The sequence below is a fragment of the Lactuca sativa genome, chromosome 5, assembly GCF_002870075.4.
Source record: "Lactuca sativa cultivar Salinas chromosome 5, Lsat_Salinas_v11, whole genome shotgun sequence".
Taxonomy (NCBI): Eukaryota; Viridiplantae; Streptophyta; class Magnoliopsida; order Asterales; family Asteraceae; genus Lactuca; species Lactuca sativa.
The window spans coordinates 334,767,275-334,781,270 of NC_056627.2; positions in this window are offsets into that span (position 1 = coordinate 334,767,275).

The window sequence follows — 13,996 nt, forward strand, 5'->3', positions numbered from 1 at the left end:
ACCAACACCTAAACCCTAATTTGAGGATTTTGAGCTCTATTTAAGCTCTTTAACTTCACCCAAACCCTTTCCATTCTCAGCCTCCATCCTTTTAACATCCTCCCTTGAAACCCTAACCCTAGTTTGAGCCTTGTGAACTAAAGAAAGATTTTTTGAGTGCTTTGGAGGGTACTTGGTGCATCTTGAAGAAGAATGAACTCATTGGAGAAGTGTTAGTTGCATTGGAGCTTGTAGATCTAGGCCTTGTTCACCTTGATCTTTCTTTTGCAAATATAAAGCTTAAATCTTGACGATGCATTTGTTAGATCTAGCTAGTTTTGGGTGTTGTGAACTTTTGATCACTTCAGTGCATAATGTTTAGATCTTGAAAGTTTGTTATGGATAAAGGATGCAAAGGTATGTGGATCGTTTGCTCAAGTTGAATTTCAACTTTGACGAAGAGTTGGCGATTGATATCATTCTCCACTCTTTACCTCCTTGTTATGATCAGTTCAAGATGACTTATCAGATGAACAAGGAGGAAGTCACATTGAGCAAACTTCAAGGATTGTTGAGAACTGCTGAAAGTGGACTTAAAGGCAAAGTTGTCGAGTCCACCCCTACTGCTGCTGCCCCCGTCCTCGCTATAGGACATGGAAAAGGGAAGAAGAGGAAAACTCCCTCTAAGAGCCATAAGGGAAAGTCCCATGATGGCCCCTCTTCAAATGGATCCAAAGGTAAAGCTGGTTCTGCCACTCCCTCATTCGATCCTAAAGAAGCAACGTGCTTCTACTGTAATGACAAGGGGCATTGGAAACAAAGCTGCCCGAAATACTTGCAGGACATCAAGGATGGAATGATAAAACCCTCATTCGCAGATATTTATACTATTCAATCTAATAACTCATCACATTCTAGTTCTTGGTTCCTTGATACAAGATGTGGTTTTCACATTTGTTCTGATTTGCAGGGGCTAAGAATAAGTAGGCATGTGGAGCATGGGAAGATGAACTTGATAACGGGGAATAGGAAATCGTCACCTGTCACGAAGATCGAGATTTATTCTTTAGTGCTTAGTAGTGGGTGACGAGGAATATTATTATGTTTCATGGTTTGTATAGACAAGGTTTTAGATTTTCATTTAATAATGAAGTTGGTTCTATTAATGCTTTCTATAATGGTACTTTATATTTTGAAGCATTGTATTGTAATGGTGTATATGAAACTGTAATGGTTGTAGATAACTTAGGAAATAATTTGTTGCATGTCGATTTGTCTAATGGTTTAGAAAAGGCATGCTTGTGGCATTGTCGTCTTGGACATGTCAATAAGAAGTGCATAGCCCAACTCCAAAAGGATGGAGTTTTGGAGTCATTTGACCTAAAGTCAAATGACACGTCCGAATATTGTTTACTTGGAAAGATGACTAAATCACCTTTCATTGTCACTTGTGAAAGAGGTGAGGGATTTTTGGATCCCATACACACCGATGTGTGCGGACCCTTCAGATCCACCACAAGGGATGCTACCCATTTTTATGTTATGTTCATCGACGATTATAGCAGATATGGGTATATCTACTTAATCAAGCACAAGTCGGAAACATTTGAAAAGTTCAAAGAGTTTAAAAAAGAAGTGGAGAATCAATTGGACAGGAAGATAAAGATGCTCAGATCTGATAGGGGTGGTGAGTATCTTAGTATCGAGTTCCACGACTATCTTAAGGAATGTGGAATTGTTTCACAATTGACGCCGCCTAGGACACCGCATATCAATGGTGTGACTGAAAGGCGCAATCGAACCTTGTTGGACATGGTTCGTTCCATGATGAGTAGAGCTTCATTACCTATCTCATTTTTGGGGTATGCCTTAGAGATTGCCGCCCATATCCTTAATCTATTCCCAACTAAAAAGGTTGTCCAAACACCTCACAAGATGTAGACAAGGAAGGTTCCCTCGTTGTCACATATCAAGGTTTGGGGTTGCGAGGCTTTCGTAAGACGAGAGACTCACACCAAGCTTGAACCCCGTAGAGAGCGGTGTATTTTCATCGGCTACTGTGACATCCCCATTTTCACGGCCAGAAAAGACCGATTTGTTTATGCTTTGTTTTATAAAATCAGAGTAATCTTTTAAAGAAAACAGATGCGGAATTTGTTCCCAAAACAAGATATGATAATAACTTATCAAAACATTTCTCAAAGAGAATGTATTTTCATTTAATAATAAAACCTTGGGATGTCATGTTCCGATACAGACATATAGGCATAAACAGAACTTACATTCAATTACATTAATGATTTACATCTCCTTTAATCTCTTAGTGCAAAGCAGCTTCATATCGATACATGTGATACAATTAAACTGAGTGAGTCAGGCTTGGGAGCCTGGTGAGCGTATAGGGTTTTCAACCCACAATAATATAATTATTATATTCAATCATCAAACAATCAACCCAATTACCCATCCCCATTATCTTGTTTTAATCTTCCCTAAAGATATTATCCTAAGGGTCATCTCCTATATCATATTTACCGCTCATCTCCTTACATCTTATATCCTTATATGCTTGTTCCTAAGAACTTTTCCTAAGGATCATCGCCTGTATCATATAGACAATGCTAATTTGGGGATCACTCCCTCAATATATGTCTAGTAAGGGTTGGGGTATCATCGCATGATTACACAGCCACAACATCGCTTGGACTCGTAAATCATAATAAGGGTTAGACTATCATCGCATGAATACGCAGCCACAACATCGCCTGGACTCGTAATTCATAATAAGGGATAGACTATCATAGCATGAATACGTAGCCACAACATCGCCTGGACTCGTAACTCATCACCTATCTATCATCACCTAATTATCATCGCCATTATATCCTCACCTTTCTCTTATCACATTCTTTCAACACACATCAACTATTTCATCTACCCATGTTCTACCCAATATATTTGTAGATATAAATTACATATGCAACTTATTTAAAAACTCGTATAAAACATTCATTCAACATCCATCTCAAGTAAACAAACAATGTATAAACACATTGCATGTATTTCATAGCAAATACTTCATATCTATGTGTAAGACGAAAGTGACTATACAATCACACATATAAACAACCTTATATTATACACATAACATGTATTTCGTATAAGATACTTCATAATTATGCGTTAGAAGAAAGTAACTACACACTCACTTGATCAGAAGATGATCGGACAACACTACGACTTGTAGAAGTAGTATTCTTCGGTAGATCTGGAAGATCTTCACAAAAACCGGACTTCTCGTGGATAGAGCTTCGGCTCGGGAATTGCACTTCTCGGGATCTTCGGGGCCTCGGGACTTGCTTCGGGGCTCGGGAATGATACCGGGGCTTCGGGATATTTCTTGCACGAAAAACGATGCAAAAACGCGAGAGAAAGGGAAGAAATGAGCAAAGAAGTCGGTTGCCCTCGACACCCTTTTATAGGGGACTGGAAACCCATTTACGCTGGGCGTAAATCAACATTACGCTGGGCGTAATGTGGATCCGATCGCTGACTCCCCCCATGGATAATATCGGTTAATTTATAATTAAATTAAATATCGAAAATATTTAATAAGCTTCAAAAATTCATATCTTCCTCATACGAACTCCGTTTTCGACGTTCTTTATATCCCCGCGTAGGTGAGACTATGCTCTACAACTTTCGTTTAGACTCCATCAGCTAATTTTGACTTTATTTTTATTATTTATTTTTAGTAGGCCGGGACAAGAAAACTTCGTTATAAAATCATAATTCTTCATCTGACGTCCGTTTTCGCCTATCTTTTTATCGTTTTACTATAATTAATGAGATCTTCGATTCTCATTTAGATTGTTTCGACTAAAAACCGCTCGGTCTCAAATCGAGTATTCGGGCTGCATACCGCTAAGTCGAAACTTCGAAAAATCATAACTTCCTCATACGAAGTCAGATTTGGGCGTTCTTTTTATGCACGCTCACGGTTTAACGTATTCTACGACTTTTATTTAGATTGCTAAGGCTAAATATCGCTCTAACGTAAATTCACTTTTTACGTCGCGCTGTGTCGTGCCGGTTCTGTCGCGAAACTTCGACAAGTCATAACTTCTTCGTTATAACTCGAATTTCGGCGTTCTTTATATGTACGAAATCCTTATAACATATACTACAACTTAGTTAAGATTATTCATTCTAAATAATCTTTCATCAAAAATTCATTTTTGACGCCTATCGTCTCTAAATTGACTAGCTCTGATCTACGGGCGTTACAGCTACCCACAAAAATCTTTTGGATATATTTTCTATAGACTTAGTGACAATGTAGTCTTCGTAGCAAGGATAAGGGTTTTCCGCGAAAGACAACTCATATGCCAAGAGGATAGTAGGAGGCAAATTGATCATGAAGATATTCAAAAGTCAAGTGATGAAGGAACCTCTAACACTAGCGCTCAACTTGAGGAAGAGTTTTCTGTTGAACCAGTTGACGGGTCTTTACCTTTGAGATGTTTCAGTAGAGTTAGTGTTCCACCTGTGTTGTATGGTTTCCATATAACTATTGAAGGTGATACGTTTACCTGTGATAGTACACTAATAAATTTGGATGAACCTGACAACTACAAGGAAGCTATGGCGGGCCCGGAGTCTGCAAAATGGAAATGGGCATTGAACAAAGAGATTCAGTCCATGTATGACAATCAAGTTTGGAACTTGGTCGACAATGTACCAGGTTGTAAGACGGTCGGGTGCAAGTGGATCTTCAAGAAGAAGACCGACATGGATGGGAAAGTGCATACGTTCAAAGCACGACTGGTTGCGAAGGGCTTTACTCAAACCACGGGGGTTGACTATCATGAGACCTTCTTACCAGTGGCCAAGATCAAGTCTAATAGGGTTATGTTAGTTATCGTTGCGTTTCATGATTATGAATGTAACAGCCCGGATTCCCAGGTATTTTGCATTCTTATATTTTCGGTGAATTGTGAGGAGACTCGGCGAGTTGGAGCCCAAACTCGCCGAGTATGATCACGACTATGGACATGGGTTCGCGTCTGGACTCGGCGAGTCCAAAAGTGGACTCGGCGTGTCCACGTTGTTTAATGAAACCCTAATTCCCCGGGTTTGGAGCCTATTTAAGGGCACTTATAGCCTCCCATTGCGGCTACCAGTCCCTTGAGAGAACCCTAAGAGAGCTAATTCGTTTTGGGAGAGAGGAAGTCACTTTTAGGCCTTTGTATTCCTTGTTTAGCAAGAAGAAGGTGGCAAGAGCAAGGAGGAGGTGAGATTCCAACAGATCCAGAGTCCAGAGGCTTCATTTTGAGGTAATATTTCGAACCTCCTCCAGTTTTAGGGTTGATCTTTAGAGTTAGGGTTTTCTAACCCCTTTGGAGAGTGATTATGTGAAGCAAATGGTCCCTCTTCAAGTTTGTGCCTTGGATCTGGACTCAAAGAGGTCCAGATACCCTAACCCTTGGAGCTTTTTGGGTTATTATAGAGTTAATGGACCTAGGTTGTCATTTTTGGGACCAAATCTCCTTTTGATGCCTTGTTGGGGTTATACAAGCATCAAGTTTCGAACTTTACGTAACATTCATGCTTGGGAAGGCCAGATCTATGGTTTGGGAAAGCAGATCTGACCTCAGAAGGTCAATAGAGTTTGTGCATGGCATGAACTTGCCGAGTTGTTCTTGAGACTCGGCGAGTAAGGTTGGGGTTTCACGAAAATTGTTCAGCGAGTAGACTCGCCGGGTTGGGGGGATGACCCAATGAGTCAGGGAGAGTCAATAGGGGGCTGAGTCAAGCCGGAACTTGCCGAGTTGTTCTTGAGACTCAGCGAGTTGAGTTATGGTGGCCCCGCGATTCATGCCAGGTGGAACTCGTCGAGTTAGGGAAGTACTCGACGTGTCAAGAGAGGATCCTAGGAAGTCAGTGAACACGTATAGACTCGCCGAGTCGCTCTAGTGCACTCGCCGAGTTCGGTCAAGTTGGCCGTTGACCGTTGACCAGAGTTGACCAGTGTTGACTTGAAAGGGTTAGTCAACCTTAGTTGTGAAAATGTTAATTAGAGATATATTGTGTTATAGGAGGAATATAGCTCGGGGGATCGAGCGCGAGTGATTCCGGGATTTTGCGAGTTATCGAGATACGTGAGGTGAGTCTTCTCACTATACTTTACCTTGAGTAGGTAATCAGAGTTATGTGACAGAGTATTTGTATGCTATATGTATGTTATGTGTTGTACTGCATTATTTCTATGTGATTTATGATGTGCATGTTTATAGAGTTGGAACAGGAAGGTTCACAGAGTTAGAACCAGAGGGTTCACAAAGTAGGGTCCACGGACCCACAAAGTTATAGCCTCGAGTGGCTAATATGTGTTATATGTGGTATTTTGGGGGACTCACTAAGCTTTGTGCTTACAGTGTTGGTGTTAATTGTTTCAGGTACTAGTGATGACCATGGGAAGGGGCCGGTTTGATCAGTACACACACAAAATTTTTATGTTATGAGATCTTGGGATTGTTATATGGCAAGGATTGAGTTTCAAACATTGATGTTTTTATGAATGTTAAATGAATTGTGTTTTTATAAAATGCGAAAAATTGTTTTGAAATTTACGGTGTTACAAGTTGGTATCAGAGCCTTGGTTTGAGGGATTCGAGTACACCTTCGGGCGTATTTGAACTCAAACTGAGGATTTGAGAAGTATTTTCAAAAAGAGTAAAAGATTTTTGAAAAAAAATACGCAGAGTAGAGTTGTACGATCAGTCCGCGCCCGAACGGTGACTTCCCAAAATACCCTCATGTTATGTGATATTGATATTGATATGGTGTATTCTCATGCTAGAGTAGGCTAGGTACTCCTATTAGGACTAGAGTGGCCTAATTTGTGATGCCTTAGCCTAGGGAGAGGTGAGCTGCTATGAGATGCTTGAGAGTGAGTAGGTAGCAGCGAGGGGCTTATGAGAGATCGGTTAGAGAGTGGATTATGCATGATAGAGTCCTTGGAACTTGGGATCCGAAGAGGAGGACTTGGGGTGTATTCTGATACGGTGCAGACAGTTGTATTGGGCCCGTACTACTGAAAGCACCGGGGCGGTGTACAGCCCAAGTAAGAATCTTTGGAATGCCCAGGGATCAAGGAGGAATGGGTTGTCGAGTGTGAGTATGCTCGAATGGATTTTAATTTATCGTATGTTGTATTTCAGAGGTAGATCATGGTGAGGACACGTATTATGCCTGAGAGCAGTGGGGCCGGTGATGAGGAGATCCGCCGGATCATCCATGAGGAGGTGGTTGCGGCCATCAGGGCAGAGATACCAGAGATGTTCGGGTCTATTAAGACCACGTTGATTGAGACCTTTGACGAGCGTTATGCTGCTCTTTCTGAGGATGCTGTTGCAGCGGCCACCGCAGCTATTGCTGCCGCAAGGCCGCAGGGTGGTGATGTGTTGCTGTTCCGAGAGTTCAGCAACACAAAACCGCCGGAGTTTGATGGGACCCAGGACGCGGTGGCGGCTATGAGATGGATTTCTGACATAGATGGGTGTTTCTTCACTTGCTCATCTCCTGAGCATTTGAGAGTTTGGTTCGCGCTGAACCAACTTCGCTTGGGAGTGAAGGACTGGTGGAAGTTTGTGACGGCGCACTTTACGCCTTTTGAGCTTGCGGCAGTGACCTGGGAGAGGTTCACTGCCATGTTCCGTGATGAGTTCGTTCCCCAGGTAGAGAGGGAGCGTTTGGCCCAGGAGTTTCTGACCCTCAAGCAGGGTACTGAGTTTGTTACGGTGATTACCAGGATGTTCCACGAGAGGGCGATGTTCTGCCCTGAGCACGTGTCTACTGAGCAGGCACGTATGAGCCGATATTTGAGTATCTTGAGGCGAGACATTCGGGAGTTCGTGGCGAACTCCTCGTACCAGACATTTTCCAAGCTTCAGGCAAATGCCCGGAAGAGGGAGATTGAGCTAGAGACTCAGGCCAGGGAGGAGGCGGTGTCTCAGGGGAGGGATCGGCGACCGACACAGTCCCAGCCGGCAGCCAAGCGGGCCAAGCCCGCTGATCCCAAATCAGGGAGCCAGAAGGGCCGCACTTGTGGAAAGTGTGGCAAGGGTCATGATGGAGTATGTAGAGCTGGATCTTGCTACAAATGTGGCAAGGAGGGGCATATGACCAAGGAATGCCCCAAGGGGTTTGCAGTGTGCTTTCACTGCAACCAGACCGGACACCGAAAGGCGGAGTGTCCGTAGTTGCGGGGATCAGCTCAGGGAGCACCTCAGGGATCTGCCCCTGTCGCCATAAAAGCTACCGAGAGTCGGCCAGTGAAGGCCGAGGCGCCGAGGGCACGAGGGAGAGCCTTTCAGTTGACCGCGGAGGAGGTCCGCGCAGCGCCCGTTGTCGTGGCTGGTATGTATTCTTTCGTGTATTTATTTTGATGTTGAGATATTATGTTTATATTATGTTATGCGTAGGTACTTTTCTTGTGAATTTTGTACCTGCCTTGGTGTTATTTGACTCGGGTGCGAGTCTGTCTTTTGTATCTTTGGCTTTTAGTCAGCATATCAGTGTTAGTCGTGAGGCGTTGAGTCGGCCTCTGAGAGTTTCCATAGCTGACGAGAGGGTGATATATGCCACGGAGGTTCTCCGAGGGTGTGTATTCGAGATTTTCGGTGTTGAGTTTCCGATTGATTCGGTTCCCATTACGATGGATGATGTCTGTGTCATTGTGGGCATGGACTGGTTGAGCAGATTCGGTGCGGTTATCGACTGCGAGCGACAGCTGGTGACCATACGAGACCCTAGTGGGGGAGTTCTTACGGTGTACGACGAGGGTACACGTTCTGGGTCAGCGTTTTGTTCGGCCGCTAGAGTGAGGCAGTGTCTACAGCAAGGCTGTAAGGGTTTTGTGGCGTATGTGATAGATACGCGGGTGGATTCCGAGAGGCCGAGGTCAGTTGAGGAGGTTTCGATAGTGCGTGAGTTCCCGGATGTATTTCCTGAGGAGTTGCCGGGTGTGCCTCCTGTGAGGCAAGTGGAGTTCAGTATCGATTTGGTTCCGGGGGCCGCGCCTATCGCCAAGGTGCCTTATTGCCTTGCACCTCCAGAGATGCAAGAGTTATCCTCGCAGCTTCAGGAGCTGTTGGGAAGGGGGTTTATTCGGCCGAGCAGCTCGCCGTGGGGAGCGCTTATCCTTTTTGTCAAGAAAAAGGATGGTTCACACCGGATGTGCATTGATTACCGGGAGTTGAACAAGCTGACGGTCAAGAACCGTTACCCATTGCCAAGGATCGACGATTTGTTCGATCAGTTACAGGGAGCATCTTGGTTCTCCAAGATCGATTTGAGGTCTGGATATCATCAGGTGAGAGTGCGAGATGAGGACATCTAGAAGACAGCGTTCATGACACGTTATGGGCATTATGAGTTTGTGGTGATGCCTTTCAGGCTCACCAATGCCCCGGCAGTGTTCATGGATCTCATGAACCGAGTCTGCAGGCCGATGTTGGATCGGTCAGTGATTGTATTCATCGATGACATTTTGGTATATTCGAGATCTAGAGAGCAGCATGAGGAACATTTGAGGGAGATCCTCGAAGTTCTGAGATCGGAGAGGCTTTATGCCAAATTCTCCAAGTGTGATTTCTGGTTACGAGAGGTCCAGTTCCTGGGTCATCTCGTTAACCAGAAAGGGATATTGGTCGACCCGTCCAAGGTTGAGGTGGTGATGAATTGGGAGGTGCCGAGGTTACCCTCCGAGATCAGGAGTTTCCTAGGGTTGGCAGGTTATTATCGGAGATTTATCAAGGATTTCTCTAAGATCGCAGCGCCACTCACCAGGTTGACCCGGAAGGGTGTCGTTTTTTATGGGGCCCCGAGCAGCAGGCCTCCTTTGAGACGCTTCGCCAAAAGTTATGCGAAGCCCCGGTGTTAGCCCTCCCGGAGGGGATGGAGGACTTTGTGGTATACTGTGATGCAGCGATCTTGGGGTTGGGAGCGGTGCTGATGCAGAGAGGGCATGTGATAGCATATGCATCGAGGTAGCTGAAACCTCATGAGACGAGGTATCCCACCCATGATCTAGAGTTGGGGACAGTGGTGTTCGCCCTCTAGATTTGGCGTCACTATCTGTATGGGGTTCGGTGTACGATATACACGGACCATAAGAGTCTGAAGTATTTGATGGATCAGCCCAACCTAAATATGCGGCAGAGGAGGTGGTTGGATGTGGTCAAGGATTATGATTGTGAGATTCTGTACCATCCAGGCAAGGCTAATATGGTAGCCGACGCCCTGAGTCGTAGGGCGGAGAGCGCCCTGTTGCGAGGTGTATGTTTGCGATTGACCGTGATGGCTCCGGTGTTGGACACCATTCGTGGAGCACAGGCTGAGGCCGTGAGATCGGAGAACCAGAAGAGGGAGCGAGTTGTTGGGTTGGTATTGGAGTTCGTTACCGATGGTCGGGGGCTTATGACTTTTCAGGGGCGTATATGGGTACCGTTTATAGGAGGGGCGCGTACCATTTTGATGGAAGAGGCTCTTCGGTCGAAATTCTCGATCCATCCTGGGGCCACTAAGATGTATTTGGACCTGAGGAGGGAGTATTGGTAGCCCTGTATGAAGAGGGATGTTGCGTGGTTTGTTGAGAGGTGCTTAACCTGCCGTAGGGTTAAGGCCGAGCACCAGAGACCGCATGGTAAGTTGCAGCCGTTGGAGGTTCCCGAATGGAAGTGGGAACAGATTACCATGGATTTTATCACCAAATTGCCCAGGACTGCTAGGGGAGTCGATGCAATTTGGGTGGTTGTGGACAGGTTGACGAAGAGTGCCCACTTCCTTGCTATTAGTAAGAGCTCCTCAGCAGAGAAGTTAACAGAGATGTACGTGAGGAAGTGGTATCTCGGCATGGGGTGCCGATCTCGATCGTCTCAGACTGGGATGTACGTTTCACTTCCAGATTCTGGAAGAAGTTTCATGAGGATTTGGGTACTAGGCTGCATTTTAGTACCGTAGGTCAGACAGAGGTTGTTGACCGCCCAGAGTCGTCAAAAGAGTTATGCGGACAGACGCCGGTCCGAGCTTGAGTTTCAGGTCGGCGACTTTGTGCTCCTGAAGGTCTCTCCTTGGAAAGGAGTGATTCGATTCAGGAAGAGGGGAAAGTTGGGGCCCCGATATATTGGTCCATTCCGGGTGGTCGCGAGGGTAGGCAGGGTAGCCTATCATTTGGATTTGCCAGCAGAGTTGGGGCAGATTCACGGCACTTTCCACGTGTCGCAATTGCGGAAGTGTATAGCCAATGAGTCGGCAGTGGTTCCATTAGAGGATATTCAGGTGGATGCGAGCCTGAATTATGCTGAGAGATCAGTGGCAATAAGAGATCGGAAAATCAAGGTTCTGAGGAACATAGAGGTACCCTTGGTTTTGGTTCAGTGGCAACATCGGAAGGGGTCCGAGATGACTTGGGAGCCGGAGCGTGAGATGCGTGAGCAGCATCCGGAGTTATTTGCAGAGCGAGACTTCGAGGGCGGAGTCTAGTTCTAGTGGGGGAGAATTGTAACAGCCCGGATTCCCAGGTATTTTGCATTCTTATATTTTCGGTGAATTATGAGGAGACTCGGCGAGTTGGAGCCCAAACTCGCCGAGTATGATCGTGACTATGGGCATGGGTTCGCGTCTGGACTCGGCGAGTCCACGCTGTTTAATGAAACCCTAATTCCCCGGGTTTGGAGCCTATTTAAGGGCACTTATAGCCTCCCATTGCGGCTACCAGTCCCTTGAGAGAACCCTAAGAGAGCTAATTCGTTTTGGGAGAGAGGAAGTCACTTTTAGGCCTTTGTATTCCTTGTTTAGCAAGAAGAAGGTGGCAAGAGCAAGGAGGAGGTGAGATTCCAGCAGATCCAGAGTCCAGAGGCTTCATTTTGAGGTAATAGTTCGAACCTCCACCAGTTTTAGGGTTGATCTTTAGATTTAGGGTTTTCTAACCCCTTTGGAGAGTGATTATGTGAAGCAAATGGTCCCTCTTCAAGTTTGTGCCTTGGATCTGGACTCAAAGAGGTCCATAGACCTTAACCCTTGGAGCTTTTTGGGTTATTATAGAGTTATTGGACCTAGGTTGTCATTTTTGGGACCAAATCTCCTTTTGATGCCTTGTGGGGGTTATACAAGCATCAAGTTTCGAACTTTACGTAACATTCATGCTTGGGAAGGCCAGATCTATGGTTTGGGAAAGCAGATCTGACCTCAGAAGGTCAATAGAGTTTGTGCATGGCATGGACTCGCCGAGTTGTTCTTGAGACTCGGCGAGTAAGGTTGGGGTTTCACGAAAATTGTTCAGCGAGTAGACTCGCCGGGTTGGGGGGATGACCCAATGAGTCAGGGAGAGTCAATAGGGGGCTGAGTCAAGCCGGAACTTGCCGAGTTGTTCTTGAGACTCAGCGAGTTGAGTTATGGTGGCCCCGCGATTCATGCCAGGTGGAACTCGTCGAGTTAGGGAAGTACTCGACGTGTCAAGAGAGGATCCTAGGAAGTCAGTGAACACGTATAGACTCGCCGAGTCGCTCTAGTGCACTCGCCGAGTTCGGTCAAGTTGGCCGTTGACCGTTGACCAGAGTTGACCAGTGTTGACTTGAAAGGGTTAGTCAACCTTAGTTGTGAAAATGTTAATTAGAGATATATTGTGTTATAGAAGGATTATAGCTCGGGGGATCGAGCGCGAGTGATTCCGGGATTTTGTGAGTTATCGAGATACGCGAGGTGAGTCTTCTCACTATACTTTACCTTGAGTAGGTAATCAGAGTTATGTGACAGAGTATTTGTATGCTATATGTATGTTATGTGTTGTACTGCATTATTTCTATGTGATTTATGTTGTGCATGTTTATAGAGTTGGAACCGGAAGGTTCACAGAGTTAGAACCAGAGGGTTCACAGAGTAGGGTCCACGGACCCACAGAGTTATAGCCTCGAGTGGCTAATATGTGTTATGTGTGGTATTTTGGGGGACTCACTAAGCTTTGTGCTTACAGTGTTGGTGTTAATTGTTTCAGGTACTAGTGATGACCATGGGAAGGCGCCGGTTTGATCAGTACACACACACACATAATTTTTATGTTATGAGATTTTGGGATTGTTATATGGCAAGGATTGAGTTTCAAACATTGATGTTTTTATGAATGTTAAATGAATTGTGTTTTTATAAAATTCGAAAAATTGTTTTGAAATTTACGGTGTTACAATGAAATTTGGCAGATGGATGTCAAAACCGCTTTCCTTAATGGGAAGTTGGCTGAAGATGTTTATATGTGTCAGCCAGAGGGTTTTATGGATGCTAAATGTCCCAATATAGTGTGTAAGATTTAGAAATCCATTTATGGATTGAAACAAGCGTCTCGCATATGGAATCTTTGTTTCGATGAGAAAGTCAAAGAGTTTGGTTTTTCGAGAAGCAAGGATGAGTCTTGTGTATGTAAAGGCTAGTGGGAGTATAGTTAGTTTCTAGTTTTGTATGTTGATGACATACTACTCATAGGAAGTCGCATCCCGACCTTGTAGGAGGCTAAGTCCTGGCTCGGGAAGTGTTTCGCTATGAAGGATCTAGGAGAAGCTGCTTATATTCTGGGGATAAGGATTTTGAGAAACATAAGTAGGAGACTAATAGGACTTAGTCAAAGTACTTACTTGGAAAAGGTGCTGAAACGTTTTAGCATGGAGAATTCTAAGAAAGGGGAACTGTCAATCCAAAGCAATACCAAGCTTAGTAAGACTTAGAGTCTGGGTACCGATGCCGAGATAGCAGAAATGAGTCGAGTGTCATATGCTTCCGCCGTTGGCTTGATTATGTATGTTATGACATGTACTCTCCCTGACGTGGCTTTTACGTTGAGCATGCTTAGCCAATATCAAGGGAACCCGGGTAGAGATCATTGGACAGCAATTAAGAACATTCTTAAGTACCTGCGAAGGACTAAGGACTAGTTCCTTACACTTGGTGGGAGTGATGACTTGAG